This window comes from Phyllostomus hastatus, unplaced genomic scaffold, assembly GCF_019186645.2.
Source record: "Phyllostomus hastatus isolate PE091 unplaced genomic scaffold, TTU_PhHast_1.1 phas_contig_86, whole genome shotgun sequence".
Lineage (NCBI taxonomy): Eukaryota > Metazoa > Chordata > Mammalia > Chiroptera > Phyllostomidae > Phyllostomus > Phyllostomus hastatus.
The window spans coordinates 79367150-79383525 of NW_025333977.1; the positions used below are offsets into that span (position 1 = coordinate 79367150).

The following is a 16376-nucleotide window of genomic DNA, read 5'->3' on the forward strand; positions in this document are numbered from 1 at the left end:
AGTTTTAATGATTAATATGATAAATATAGATAGCTATTACCCATATAAATAAAAGTGCTTAGGGTCATCAAAATTTGAAAGTATAAAGTGACCTTGAGGCCCCAAAATTGAGAACCCCTGCTGCAGACCATAAGCAGTATGAAGGCCAGGATTATGTTCACTTTCTTAGGACTATATTACCAAGGCACAGCACAGCGCTTGGCACATTGTAGGTATCTAATAAAAATTTTTGAATGACTAAGTCCAAGGAAGAATCAAGCTTCTCTTACATTCTCTTTATCTATGATCTATGGAAATTTCTACAATGTTTATTCTAGAATATTCATGTCTCAGATACTATGTTTCAGTATGTTTAATGTCAGCATATCTAATATCATGTATCAAATATTAATATACTGTATGTGAAAAAGAACAGAGGGGACAAGAGACTCCATAGAAATATTCTAAAATGCTGACAATGATTGTCTTTGTATCAGACTCTAGCGAACATTATGTTTTATGTTATGTTTTTCTGTCATCTCTGATTTGTCTGCAGTGCTTTTTCTGCCCTCTGTTAGTGGCCTTTTAGCAAAGGAAAATACAGAGCTGTTGAGAACCTGAATTACAGAATTGAATGTTTAATCAGTTTTACTTGTTACGGCAGTACTTGCACTGAGTTTACTGTCAGGAAAAATGATATTTCCCCCAATAATTCACTATCATATATCACATTCTTTAGTACATTTTTGTAAATGTTCATGGCAGAGTGTTATAGAGAGTGTTTCTTTGTAGTTTATTTTGAGGAGATAATATATACAAAACAATATAAAAATATTTTCTAACATATGACTCCCATTTTCATTCCTATTTAGCCTACCCCCACCACTTCTGACAGAAAACAACTTTTATAAAATTTCTGTTTGTTTTAATAGGGTCTAGGGTAGACGAGAAAACACATACATATGTTTTATCTTATGCAGAGGTAACATATTTACACTGTACATATGTTGACATTTCCTCCTAAGATATACTGGAGATCTTTATTGAGATGCAGAGCATTCTCTTATGTCTGAATAGGATACTAATGTGTATATGTGACAGACTTTGTAATGTCAAAATATTTTAATAAACCAATAATGTTACAGTGAATAGCTCCATACATGTGGTATTTTGTATCTCTGCAAGTATAATCTGCAGGGAAATTTTTAAAAATATATTTTATTGAATATGCTATTACAGTTGTCCCAATTTTCCCCGCTTTGTCCCCTCCTCCTGGTACCCCCATTCCCTCCAGCAGTCCCTTCCCTTAGTTTATGTCCATGGGTCATGCATGGAAGTTCTTTGGCTACTCCACTTCCTATACTCTACTTAACATCCCCCTGTCTATTTTGTACTTGCCAATTTGTAGTTTTTATTCCCTGCACTTTTTTTCTGATTCTCCCCCTTGTGCCTCCCAGTGGAAAACCCTCCGTATGATCTACATTATCTATGATTCTTTTCCTGTTCTGCTTGTTTGCTTAGTTTGTTTTATAGATTCAGTTGTTAATAATTGTGAATTTGTTGCTATTTTAATGTTCATCGTTTTGATCTTCTTGTCTTCCATAGTTCTCTTTAACATTTCATGTAATAATGGCTTGGTGCTGATGAGCTCCTTTAGTTTTATCTTGTCTGGGAATTACTCTATCTGCCCTTCAATTTTAAATGAAAGCTTTGCTAGATAGAGTAATTTTGGATATAGGTCCTTGCCTTTCATGACTTCCAGTACTTCTTGCCAGCCCTTCTTGCCTACAAGGTTTCTTTTGAGAAATCAACTGACAGTCTTATGGGAACTCCCTCGTAGATAACTGTCTCCTTTTCTCTTGCTGCTTTTAAGATTCTCTCTTTATGTTTAACCTTTGGCATTTTAATTATAATGTCCCTTGGTGTGGTCCTCTTTGGGTCCAACTTCTTTGGGACTCTGTGGGTCCTGGGCTTGTATGTCTATTCCTTTGCCAAATTAGGGAAGTTTTCTTTCATTATTTTTTCAATTAAGTTTTCAGTTTCTTCCTCTTCCTCTTATTCTGACACCCCTATGATTCAGATGTTGACACTTTTAGAGATGTCCCAGAGGCTCCTCATTCTATTCTTGGTTTGTTTGTTTTTTTAATTCCTTTTTCTTCTTGCTCTTTTGATTGAATGCTTTATTCTTCCTTGTTGGTTCCCTATAGATTTTTCCTTATTTCTCTTAATGCAACCCTCATTTCTGCCTGGATCTTTTCTTATATTTTTGCAGTACCCCATGAGTTCTTTGAGCATACTGATACCAGTGTTTTGAACTCTGCATCTGATAGGTTGGTTATCTTCATTTCATTTAGTTCTTTTCCTGCAGTTTTGTTCTGTTCTTTCATTTGGGCCATATTTCTTTGTCTCCTCAATTTGGCAGCCTTCCTTTGTTTCTGTTTATTAGGTAGAGCTACTTTGACTCCCTGTCTTAGTAGTGTGGCCTGTTGTAGAAAAGGCACCTGTAAATTGTGTGGGGTGAAGTCTTAGGTAATCACCAGGCAGGACAACCTGCTTCACTGCTTTGTGGCCCTGTGTAAGGGAGGGTGTAGAGAGGGTGCGTGCAGTGCTGCTGCCTGGCCTCTGGAGATTGCTGAGGAGAAAGCTGTCTCCTGGCACTCATGCAGGGTAAATTTTTAATCTTCATCATACTACATCAAATAGTAAATGTGTTTGTACTTTTGATAAATATTGTCAAGTTGTCCTCTATAAATACCGTACCACTTTCACTTCTATGAGTAATGCTTGGAAGTGTCTGTTTTTCCAAATCCTCACCAACAGCATATGTGTTCTGATTGGTTATTGGTAATCTGACAGGTAAAAAAAAAATAGTGTGTACATATATTATTGTAACTTTGCACCCTCATTACTAGTGAGTTTCAGCATCTTCTCAAGTGTGTAAAAGGCCATTTTTCTCCTGCAAACTGTCATTCTTTTGTGTGCTTATTTATTGGCCAAAATTATGAGCATGTAAACATATTATAAGTAAATATGAAACTTTTTGTTTTAATTTCAACATGAATGGTATGTACATTGCTCCTTGGTATCGAAATTTGTGGTATGGAAGGCTTAATAAGATGAATCATACATTCCCATTGATATATAAAATAAGAAGATAAAAAATGGAAAACTATTGTGACTAGATCTCAAATATCAAACTATGTGGTTTAGAAATATATTATTTTCCTACTTGTTATCAAGTTCTAGAGTTAGAGATATGCTCTCCAAGTATCTTAATTTCAGTTACTAATTATGCCATATTTTACTTAAGGCTTTCTAGAACCTGTCACTCCTTATAGTTTTATAGATTCCCATTATTCCTTCTCAAAACTCATCTTTCTAACACAGCACTGCCATCTTTCAATTTATATATATATAAAATATATAAATTGATATATAAATATGTATTTATACACACAAACACACATATTAGTTACGCTTCTTGTATTAACATCAATGGTCTGGTTTTCTCCCAGGATCTGAATATTTTAACATGTTTCCAGAAGTTATAGTGATAACTATAGTGCAGTTATAGTTATAAGCCTATAACTACCAGTAGTTATAGACTTTAGGGCAGGGAGAAGGGAGGGAAGGACAAATATGATAGAAGAGTTCACATTTTTCTTCCAAATTAGAGGAAACTATGACTGAGTGGATTGAATATTTCTAGCATTGAGAACCGAAAAAGTTTTCATCTTGCATGAAAGGCAGTTAATAGGCAGTTGCAATTAATAAGACATGTACCGTATTTTTTGCAATATAAGATGTACTTTTTTCCCCCTCCTTTCCCAAATTTGGGGGGAATAATGGTTGTTAATGCTGCTCTTGAGTTCTGTTTACATTTACATTGGTGAAATATTATTTGTTATTAAATATTTTACCACATTTTTTGCTTCAAAATTTTTTTCCAATTTTCCCTAAAACCTAGGTGCGTCTTATGATCCAAAAAATAGTAGTCAAAGAATTGTAAGGCCTTGTTCTAGTTTGAGAAGGGAAAAACTTTTTTGAATAAGAAAGCTTGGATGAAATAGTGATTTATAAACTAATAATATTGAAAATATATTTAAATGAAATATAGATGCAACATTTGAAGTATAAAGGTTTGATATTATTACTAAATCCAGGCCCTGACTAATCTTATAAACAAGAAGAAAATAAAACTATTTCAGAAGATTGTACAGAGTTTAATAAGTTACCATATCTTACATCCTTAGAACAGTGCTTGACACATAGTGAACTCTATATATTTGCTGTTATCATTGTTAAATTTTAAAAAGTTGTGTAATTCTCAATAAAAATATTAAAGAGACCAAGCAGTGAAATTATTTTAGTAGGAGAATAAAATTAATACTATTTTGACCCATGTAAATTCAGTATGTATTTCTTTTGGATATTATCGATACTTTTATTATAAGCTTAGTACTTATAAAATGAAGTACTTAGTACTTATGAAATGAAGTTAAAATGTACAGTCTATATTTTTTGATTCATAGTTCTGTTTTTTTCTCACTATATTCATTTATCTAACATTTCTTGAGTACTTAATATGTAATATTAGTTTACATTACTATTAACTAATTAATATTAATATTAGGAATATATAGTTAATAAAGCAGATTAGAAAGTTATTGTCTTTGTGGACCTTACACTTTTTTTAGTGACAAATAGACAAATGCCTATGATGACATCTTTTTTTTCTTTTTTAAAAAGAATTTTATTGGAGTGTAATTAGCATACCACAAACTGTACTTTAAAGTGTGAGTTTGGTACATTTTATACATTATCAATAAACACAAACATACATATGCACATGCATCCATACAGACAGACCCAGGAACATCAGCATAATTAAGATAATACACATATTCATCATTTTTGTTAAGTTTCCTGGAACCCCTTTATAATCCTCTTTGCTCCCCTCCTACATCCCCAGAACCAAACACTGATCTGTTTTCTGTCTACATATATCAGTTTACATGTTCTTGTATTTTATGTAGTAGAATTATACAGTATATTCTCATTTTTGGTCTTGCCACATAGTGATCTTGAGGTTTCTTCATGTTGTGTTGGTCAATAGTTATTCCTCCTAAGTAGGTATACCTTGTAGATATACTACATTTTTAAAATACATTTATTAGTTGGTGGACATTTGCATAGTTTCCAGTTTGGGGCTATTACAAACAATGGTGGTATGAACACTTATTTATACATGTCTTTGTGTAAACATATGCTTTCATTTCTCTTGAGTAAACACCTAGATATGAAATGGCTGGCTCATATGGTAAATGTAACTTAAAAAGTATAAATTTAAGAAAGTGCCAAGATGTCATCCTAAGTGGTTTTTTTCATTTATGTTTCCACCAGCACTGCATGAGTTGCTCCCTACTCTAGTCTATGATCAGACTTTCTAACTTTAGACACTCTAATATGTGTGTGTCTGTTTCATTATGATTTTAATTTTTATTTTAATTTTTTCCTAGTTACTAATATGTAGAACATTTATTTTTCATTTACTGATTTGCCATTCATTTCTCTTCTTTGATGAAGTTTCTGTCCAAATATTTGCTTATATTCATTGTTATTTTATTGTTGAGTTTTGAGAGTTCTTTATATATTTGGTGGTATGAATTATACATTTGTGTCCCCCCCTTGCCCAAATTCATATTTTGAATCCCTAGTGTGATGGTATTTGGAGATGGAGCCTTTGGGAGGCAATTAGGTTGTGAGGGTGGAGCCCACATGATGGGATTAGTGCCCTCTTAAGATGAAAATGGGGAGCTTCTTTCTCCTGCTCTCTGCCATGCCAAGCTACAACAAGAAGACAGATCTCTACAAATCAGGAAGGGGCTCTCACCAAGAACCAAAACCTTAGGCCAATAGGAGACTTGGACTTCCAGCCTCCAGAACTATGAGAAGTGAATTTGTTCTTCAAGCCACCCAGTCCATGGTAATTTTTTATAATAATTCTAGCAGAATAAGACATTTTAGATACAAGTCCTTTGTCAAATATGTGATTTGGAAATATTTTCCCTTTTTCTTGCTTGTCATTCTTAAAACATGGTTTTTGAAGAATGGAAGTTCTTAATTTGTTGAAGTATAATTTATATGATGATAGTATAATGCCATGCATTCTCTCTGGAATGAGAGAGTTAATACTTTTATTTGTTGCCATTAATACAGTTAATATGGTTTTATGGTACATCATTTTATTTTTCCTGTGTAAACTTTATCACCAATAAGCAAATTAAGTGAATTGAAAGACAGTAGTTTAACTTAGTTACTAGAGTTCCTTCAGTTTCTAGTATCTTGAGGAAACATAAATAGTATAAATAATTCTCATTTCACCTGAGAAATGTGGAAATTAGGAAGTGTTGTCCACTCTAATAGTGTTTTGTGACCCATAGCACCAGAGTAGCCATTATCTCTTTATATGTTTCACTCATTTCTGTGTCAGCCACAGTAATTAGCATAGGGAATATGCTTAATAAAATATTTTAAAATAGGAAATAATAAATGGTACGTAAAAGAAAAATATTTTAGAGTCATGTTAACTCTCATTTTCTGTGGAATCAAATGGGATATAACAATCTTGTTTAAATAAGATTAAAATTAACTGATTTTGACTTGCTATAAATTGTAGAAATACTCTGAGAAAGTTTATTTTAGACTTACTGGTTTAAAATAACTTTCACTGGTCTTGGGAAGCTGTAGTGATAATTTCTAGACAATAAAGTTTCTGAACTTTATTGCATTTCAATGTTTTTAATGGTGTCAGCTGCATCAGGGCATTAATTAGGGCATCAGGGCATGTGGTTTTTCAGAAAGGACTTGAAATCCTCTGTCCTGGATTCCCACTGTATCGGTTCTGACTTGTGACAGGACTGCCCAAGTGGAACCGTGATAGGAAAGATGAAAAAGCTAAGTTAATGCAAGTTGCTTTAGAGCTATTTCTAATAGTGATTAAATTATTTTAACCTGATTAAGTGATCTGTAAAAGCTAGCTTTATTCTAGTCACCGATGCTCAATACAAAAAAAAAGTAGATGATTAAAATGAAATTAAATGTTGGCCTTTTAAGATGTTCTGAGATGTCTAGAGAGAATTTATAATTCACACCTTTTTTATAAGACTTTTTATAGAATAATTCCATTTGATTCTATCTATGCTATAAACATCTCATCTTTCTTTGCTTTGAATCTTCACAGTGGTTATAAGAACTGATTCATTATAAAAATTACATACTCTTTGTACTTACATATGTGTATTTGTGGTTCTCCTATTTTTCTATTTTCTTGATTATAAGCTCTTTAGAAATGTAAGCTGTGACTACTACTGCCTTTTGAAACCTTTCTTGATATTTAATAAACTGCTCTGCCCAGAGACTGCTCAGTAATTGCTGTTGAGATTCAGTTATAGTGAAATTGTTTATAAAATCAAAGTCTCTCAGGTTTGCTGAGGGTAATTTCAAGAATTTGTAGGGAACAGAAAAAGCATCAGACAATGTCACCTCATCTTTCTGCATGTGTTAACATTTAAATAAAATAGCTAAGTACAATGGAATTTTCTCCCAAACAGCTTGGAAATTTTATAGCTAGTCTGTCACTATTTTGAACAAGATGATATAACAAACTGCCAACCTATATGTTATCATTTCCGAAGACTTAATCACTATCAACTAATAATAACTGGAAATGAACCTCAACTCTTCAACATTATTGCCAGAATATTTTTAAAACACGTCATAAACCATGTTAAAGGCTGAATGAAGCATTAGCTCAATGTAATGATAAACACTGGGAAAGAAAACTTTTCATGTCTCAACACAACTTGGGAATTCATGCAGGAAGGTATAGTTCTAGCCATTAATTTATTTAAATTGTGTTTTTTGCCTTGATTTTTAAAGAATTAAATTAAGACTATTCATACTTGAGATATAACCAGAATATTAAATCTTGAGTGGTTTATTTGAGACCTGTGTTAAGTTCTTACTGCCATCAGGGAAGTGTAAGTCTTGATTAGGGGTGACTCTTTGATTGACCTATGGGTAAGTACAAGTAAAAGAACTATTGAAGTTAAATACAGTGAGCCCTTAAGTACAATGGAATTTTCTCCCAAATTTTAGAGGATCTAACAGCTTTCTTTATTAAAAGCGCTCATTTTCTATATTGGAAGTGATACCTTTTTAAGTAAAGACGAATGTGTACAGGGAGCTGAGTTATTTGTAAATGTTCGGAACAAAGAAACTAAATTGTTTTCAGAAAATAGGCTTATTCATTATTTGTAAGTTATTTGACATACACATTACTAATTTAATTTAACTTTAAATTTGGCTACTTAGTCTTGATATTAGTTCTGGCAAATTGTTTTTCTGAAGTTCTTTTGACATGATAAAAATAAAAAAATAATAATAAAGGCCACATAAGGACTTTTGAGAGAATAATGTGATATATTATTTAAGGTAAATATTACCCATATGTCTAAATTTAGAGCTTTCATTCATTCATTTAGTGAATTGAAGTGATTTATTTTTAGATTTTTTCAAAGTCAATTCTGTGTGGAGTCCTTGATTAAATTATGCTGAGCTCAGTGGAGAGTGGCTTTAGGCAGCCGCCTTCCTGCCGCGATGTGTGCAACGCCAGTGAGGCCTCCATGCCTGCCACAGTGCCTCACTGCCCATCAGAAAATGATAGGTTAAGCCCTCGCTGGTGTAGCTGAGTTGATTGATCATGGGCTGGAACCAAAGAGTCGCTGGTTCGATTCCTACTCAGGGCACAAGCCTGGGTTTCAGACCAGGTCCCAGTGGAGGCCACATGAGAGGCAACGATACATTGATGTTTCTTTCCCTCTATTTGTCCCTCCCTTCCTCTCTCTCTGAAAATAAATAAATAAAATATTTTTTAAAAATAAAGATTTATAATAGAATTTAACAGAGATAAATTTAGTAATATCCATTACTACCCCCTGTTAACGTAAGAATACTATGGGGAGACTATCTTAGTCTGTTGATTGTATCAAAACCCTCCTTATGTATTAGTGCAGCAATCTTGTATTCTAGAATTTCCAGGATGGCCCTGATTTCACATATCTGTACTGGTGTCATTATGCATATCAGTGCACCACCCCAGTTTTGAGACTGCTGTTTCTCTGAGGACTTCCCTAACCATCTGACTTATTCCCATGCTTTTTCTTCAATTTCTTAAGTCTCTTTCTCCATTTCCGATTATTCCAAGTCAGAGTACTTCCCATTATTAATGGCTCCTATATCTTAACTTCCTCTAAAACAATCTTCCTAAGCTAATTAGAAGAATAGCTAATTTAGAATAAAATGTACCAATGGGAACTATTGTTAATGTACTTGTTACTGTGATAATTTCCAAAGTGTAATTGGAGACCATGAACCTAATTGGAGAACTTGAAGAGGTGGAGGGTTGCCCAGGCTCTAATCTTGTGATTTGCTGTGTATTTACCATTTATTTAATATTTCATTTTTATTGTCTTTAGTGAAGTGGTCGATTAACTAGAAAATAGCAGAAGATATTTTTAGGAGGAGCTAGAAAGCTGATAATTGATCACTATTTATAGTGAAGTTTATTTAATGACAGATTTATTCAATACTTAACATGCTTGATTATTTTAGAATCTATGTCTTAAATGAAATGAAATAGAATGAACATTTTCATTAATTCATTAAAATAAAGTTTTATGTTTGAAACTTCTTAAGTATGAAGACAGCATGTTTGAACTAGTTTAAATGTTTCTAAAGAGTTTATTGGTTTCAAAAATAATAATAAAGTAGAGGCCGTATTTTTTTTAATGTGACAAGGTAGGAATCAGCTGGAAATACTTGATTACATTAAAGACGATTATTGGTTTAGAAATCTTTAAACTGCAAAAAAAATAAATTTAAAAATTAATACATGAAAAAGGCTTTAAGACCACAGTTCATCCTTGGGTGAGTTAACCTTAGTCATTTGACCTAGAGCTACTAACTTATTTCATTTTCTTGTATCAATATGGCAGTCTTCACCCAGTCTGCCTTGGTAACTTGTCAGCTGAGTTTCTATAGTTACCAAGCTACCAAAGTACAAATTTCCTGTTCCCAGGATGATAGCAGCCCCAGTTACCACTCTCTTTCCCCAGAGACATGTTTTCAGCACTGGTTAAGTTTGGTTGTAGGAGGATTCCAAATTTATCTTGTTAAGTCTTTGGCATATATATATTGTCAAGCCAAGATGTTTGTCTTCTCAATTTTATGTACAATAATCCCCTTTTGTTTGCTCTACTGATCTGTGCTTAGGATTGTGTGATTGTGTGCTGGGCAAGCAATTAGCTTATTGGTGACCCAATGATTTTTTAATGTATTGCTTGCTATTTGGGAATCTGATTCTGAGAAGAAATAAGCCGCAAAGTAACAGGTGTGTTTCCTTGGGCATGTAACTTAAAAAGTTAACTGTATAATTCAGATTAAGCAGTGTTTTGTTATTGAGGACTTAATTAAACCCATCTTTGCAGGGGCTGGGGGCACTGTGTCTGCAGTGGTACTTGAATCATTGATGCTACCTTACAAATATTTTTCAGAAATCACTTAACCATTAAAATCATTGCCATGCTTACAAACATGTCACACTCACATTCCTTACCTCTGTGTGGTGATTGCTAAACAGATACATGTGTAACACCTTCAGGATCATCCCTTATGATAAATGAAACATTTTAGATCTGCTTCTTTTTCAGGAGACCCAGCTAGAGTTTATCTAGCCCTTTTGTGATTCCATGGCTGCTTATCTGCTTTCTTCCACTAAGTAGAACTCCATGATGATTTCCTGTTATTCCAGTGATATAGAGAGTGTAAGTTTTCTTTGATGTTTTAGAAAACAGAACTAGGACCAAAATGTGAAGGTCATAGGACATAAATTTGAATATTCATTATAAAAAACATGTTTCTAGAAATTAGGTTCATCTGATAATGGGGCTGATACCTCAAGCAGTAATACATATCTCCAAATGACCTTGTCTAAAGTACTCAGCTGTTTTCCTTTGCTGCATTTTATAGGATGCATTTCTGCATTGGGAGTTACATGCCCTTTATAGTCCTGTCTCTTGACTCTTTTCTCCCCCTAGGAAAATAATATAGGTAGTAGAGTGAAAAATAACATAGGTGTTACATTGGACTAGTATTCTCTATAGATATTTTAATGTGATTCTGAATATAATATTTGATTATACAATTGATTAGCTAATGAGTTACTGAAAGCACATATGTCACTTATTTTTAAAAAAATTTTATTATATTTTTCCCATAACCATTTACCCACCTTATACCTCTCTACCCCCAACAATCACCACACTGTTGTCCATGTCTATGAGCCCTTTTTGCTTGATTCCTCTCCCCACTAACCCACCCCACCTTTTCTGTTTTCCTGCTTTCTATTTATGAGTCTGTCTCTATTTTGTTTGTTAGTTCATTTTGTTCATTATGATCCATAAATGAGTGAAATTATAAGGTATTTGTCTTTCTCTAACTGGCTTTTTCACTTGGCATAGTGTTCTCCAGGTCCATCCATGCTTTTACACAGGGTAAAATTTTCTTTTTTGTAGCCAAGTAGTATTTCATTGAGTAAGTGCCCCATAATTGTTTTTATCTAATCATCTACTGATGGACACTAGGGCTGCTTCTATATCTTGGTGATTGTACATAACGCTTCAGTGAATAGAGAGATGCTTGTGTTTTTTCAAATTAGTGTTTGGGTTTCTTTGGATTCCCAGAAGTGGGATCACTGAGTCAAAAGGAAGATCCATTTCTAGTTTTTTGAGGTATGTCCATACTGCTTTCCACAGTCGCTAGGCTACACCAATCTGCATTCCCACCAACAGTACAGAAGGGTTCCCCTTTCTCCATATCTTCATCAGCACTGTTTGCTGATTTATTGATTATAGCCATTCTGACAGGTGTGAGGTGATATCTCATTGTGGTTTTAATTTGTATTTCTCTGATGATTAGTGGCGTTGAGCATCTTTTCATATGTCTATTGGCCATCTGTATGTCCTCTTTGGAGAAATGTCTGTTCAGGTTCTTTGCCAATTTTTTAATTGGGTTGTTTGTTTTTTTGGTGTTGAGTTTTGTAAGTTCTTTATAAATTTTTATTATTGGCCCCTTATCAGATATATCAGTGAATACATTCTCCTGTCCTGTGTTGCATTTTTATTTTATGATTTCCTTTGCTGTGTAAAAGCTTTTTAGTTTGAAATAGTCCCATGTATTTTTTTCTTTTGTTTCCCTTGCTTGGGGAGATATATCTGATAAAATATTGCTACGAGCAATGAATGACATTCTACTGCTTATGTTTTTTTCTAGGATTTTTATGGTTTCAGGTCTAACATTTAAGTTTTAATCCACTTTGAATTTATTTTTGCATGTGGTGTAAAAAGGTGTTCTAGCTTCATTTTTCTATATGTTAAACTTTATTAAGTTAAAACTGTTTGAGATATGAAAGATATGATTAAGAAAACAAAGGTAAACAACAGAGTGGTAGAAAATACATGTATCAGACAAAAGAATTATATCCAGAATAAATGAATTCTTACAACTCAATAATAGGAAGACAACAACCCAATTTTTCAGAAATGAGCAGAAGATTTTATATCTACTTTTCATTAAAGAAGAAATGCTATTGGCCAATTAGCACATGAAAAGACGCTCCAAAAAATGCTCAGCATTGTTAGTACTCAAATACAAATTAAGCCACAATAAAAGCCACTATACATCCATTAGATTGTCTGAAATTTAAAAAGATTGACTATATTAAATGTTGATATTGTAATTAATAATAACTTCATCTTTTCTAAGTCTTCTGTATTTGCTTAGTTTATATAAAAGCAATTTATACTTAAATTTATTTTCCGTTTTTGTTGTACTAGGTTTTCATTATTTTCTGTCCTTATGTCTCAAAATACTTCATGTAATTAGAAGTAGGATCATCAAAATTATTTCCAGAGTACTCATTCGCCCTCAACCCCATTACAATTTTTATATACAAGAATTTATAATGAATATGTGATATGGATTTTTATCTCCGTAAGGAGTGACTACAGTTTATATTTTTATTTTAAAAATTCTTTACAACTGAATAATCCTGTTCTTGATGGTTGTTTTTTTTTCTATAGTAAACTAATTGCCCATTATCCACAGCACTTAATTTTTTAAATAGGAGGAATGTGAGTAAAGTTGTCAGGGGAGCATGTGGCAAATCTCTGAGTCATTGTCCTGCAGTTGAAAACACCATTTGAGGTCCCATAGCCCAGCCTCCCACTTGAGGCAAAATTTCCTTCAATATCCCAAGAAGGTAGTGGTCCATCATCAAACTAAAACACTTTAATAAACAATGCACTACCTCACAATTCATTGTATTTCTATTTGAATAGCCAAAATTGCTAGAAAATTGGAAATCTAACCTCTTTTAAAATTCATTAGTACTGATTCTGATTTCTAAAACTCTTGAAATTCTTTTAAGCCACTTAAGGTGCAGTTATTAAGATCATATATTCTAAATACTTTTCCTTCACACCTCAAATGCTTATAGCACCCCTTCAGGAAACTGTTTAATAGCTTTTCAAATATTTAAAGTTCTCTTGACTTGCTTTCACTAATTTTTCAAACCAAGTTGAGTATTTCCAGTGTCTTCAACCGTTCCTTATATGGTATAGTTTATCTTTTCTCCCTCTCCTGAGCAAATTCTAGCTTAATATATCTTATGTATTTTCTAGAACAAAGCACAGGATGGTACATGCCAAATGAACTTAGACTAGAACCTCCTCTTTTCTAAAAGTGCCTGTACTTCTGTTAAGATGGTTTGCTTTTATTTGTGTGTATGTGTGTGTGAGAGAGAGACAGCCAGCTACAAAGGATTGTCTGGTCAACCCAAACATCTTCCTTGCAGTTATTTTTATTTTCTTAATTACATTTACATTAACTTTAACCTTTATTATAGATCAAAATTATAATTGATTGCAATTTTTTTGTTTAACTCATACAATCAATATTCAGAAATTTTTATTCTTTGATGCCCTGAGGTGGCGTGATAAATGGGGAACCAAAGTGAAATGACTCAAAATAAGTAAATGAGATTTTAAGACCTAGTTAGATTATCAAAATCAGTTATTGTAACATTCATGAATCCATATTTGAAGATAATGTCTTGCTGCTTTTCTCCATGTTCTACATCAGCCCCTTTTTAAAGTGATTTTTTAAAAAACTTTATATACTTTGTGCAGTTCAGATTTTTCAAACAATAGGCATATATCTTCTTTCTTTAAAAAAATTATTTTTAATGAAGAAATTAGTATTAGGGGGAAAACACTAGAATTGGAGATGAGCAGGAACAACTGTTGAGAACAGAAATAGAGAAAGAATGAACTTGCATCTTTGGTAATCTTGAAAGTAAGAATAACTGAGGGTGTGGTGAGGGAAGAAATGTAAAATATGTGGGGATTCTAAAGCTTTTCCAACACAGTCTGATGCCATAGAATATGTTATACTTATGAGGTAGAGTTTCAGACAAAACTAATGTCCAGGGATTGTGGGTGTGGTACCACACCCACCTTTTCTGGTGGTAAGGTGTTGCTACTTAGCCTCTGCCGCTCCAGGGTGCCATTTGCTCCACTTAATTCAGAGAGGCCAGTTCTTTGTCACTCTTGACTTACAGAGAATAGCCACCACAGAGCTCTGCAAGGATGCCAAAGCTATTCTCCTGAGTGCATTTCATACAGAGAATGTTCTCAGGACTTGTCTGGTGGGCACAGGTCAGAGGGCAGCTAAACTGGTCCTATGGGACAAATCTACTTTAATGTTTGCTCTCTTTAAGCCTTTGGAGACTGGTTTCTCGAGTATATGAAGGCAATTCTAGCATTTCACTGTAATTTAGTGTAGTCCCCCTTTGGGCCAGGATTTTAGTCATCTAACCAAACTGTTAGAGCTACTTAACAGCCACTCAAATTAGTGTATTAAATTCAGAATCTTGACTTAATACATCTGTACACAAAACCCTTAGAATGTTTTCATGTAGGTTCTTAAGGTTTCTGCTCCAATTTAGAGAGCCACACTTTGTAGGGTGAATTGATGTGAAAAATTAAACCATTACTGAAAAAAAAATCCAATCATATTCTGCTAAAAGACAAGACTCTGCAATTACATCATGCCTCCTAGAAATGTCAGGTAAATTTACCATATAGTTGTGTATGCAATTTTTCCCACATTTTCACTGGCAATCATACTGGCAAACTTGATCCCACTGTATAATAGGGTTCCCTTTCCTTCTGCTTCAATAGCATTTTCCCAACCTTTAAACAGGTGCCAAAAGCCTCTTTGAAGGACATCCAGTTTCTATGGGCCCTCTATTCAAGGCCCTTCCAACTATCGCCTGTAGCCTGGTCCCAGGTCTTTCACTTCCTTGGTTCAGTTTACTCCTGAGTATTTATTGTTTTTGATATTGTCATAAGTGGAATTATTTTACTTTTTAAGTAGTTTATTGTTATGGCATGGAAATGCAACTGATTTTTACATTTCAGTTCCATATTTTAAATTTACTGAATTTATTTGTTGTCATTTTTTTGGTCGAGTGTTTAGGATCTGTGTACGGGACCATGTCATCAGCAAAAAGAGATAATTACTTCTTTTCAAAATTGAATGCCTTTTTATATATTTTTCTTGCCTAATAGCTCTGATTAGGATATCCAGACACTTGAATAGCAATGGTGACGGTGGGCACCCTTGTTTTGTTCCTTATCTTTTTTAAATATGTTTTATTGATTGCGCTATTACACTGGTCTCATTTTTCCCCCTTTATTCCCCTCTGCCCTGTACACCACCTCCCACCTGCATTCCCCCACTTTAGTTCATGTCCATGAGTCATACATATAAGTTCTTTGTCTTCTCCATTCCCTATACTATTCTTAACCTTGCCTGTTTTCTACCTACCATTTGTGTAACTTATTCCCTGTACTTTTTCTCCCTCTCTCCCCGCTATCCGTCCCTGCTTGTAACCCTCCATGTGATCTCTATTTCTGTGAATCTGCTCCTGTTCTAGTTGTTTGCTTAGTTCATTTTTGTTTTTCCTTTTTAGGTTTGGTATTGATACTTGTGAGTTTGTTATCATTCTACTGTTTGTATTTTTTATCTTCTTTTCTTAGATTAATCCCTTTAACATTTCATACAGTAAGGGTTTGGTAATGATGAACTCCTTTAACTTGACCTTATCTGGGGAGCACTTTATCTGCCCTTCCATTCCAAATGAAAGCTTTGCTGGATAGAGTAATCTTGGGTGTAGGTCCTTGCCTTTCATGACTTGGAATACTTCTTTCCAG

General features: G+C 33.7%; 1 protein-coding gene across 2 annotated transcripts in view; it reads left to right on the top strand.

The window, feature by feature from the left end:
- Positions 1-16376, top strand: part of NECTIN3 (nectin cell adhesion molecule 3) — a 125392-nt gene that overhangs the window by 78050 nt on the left and 30966 nt on the right. The window lies entirely within an intron of this gene.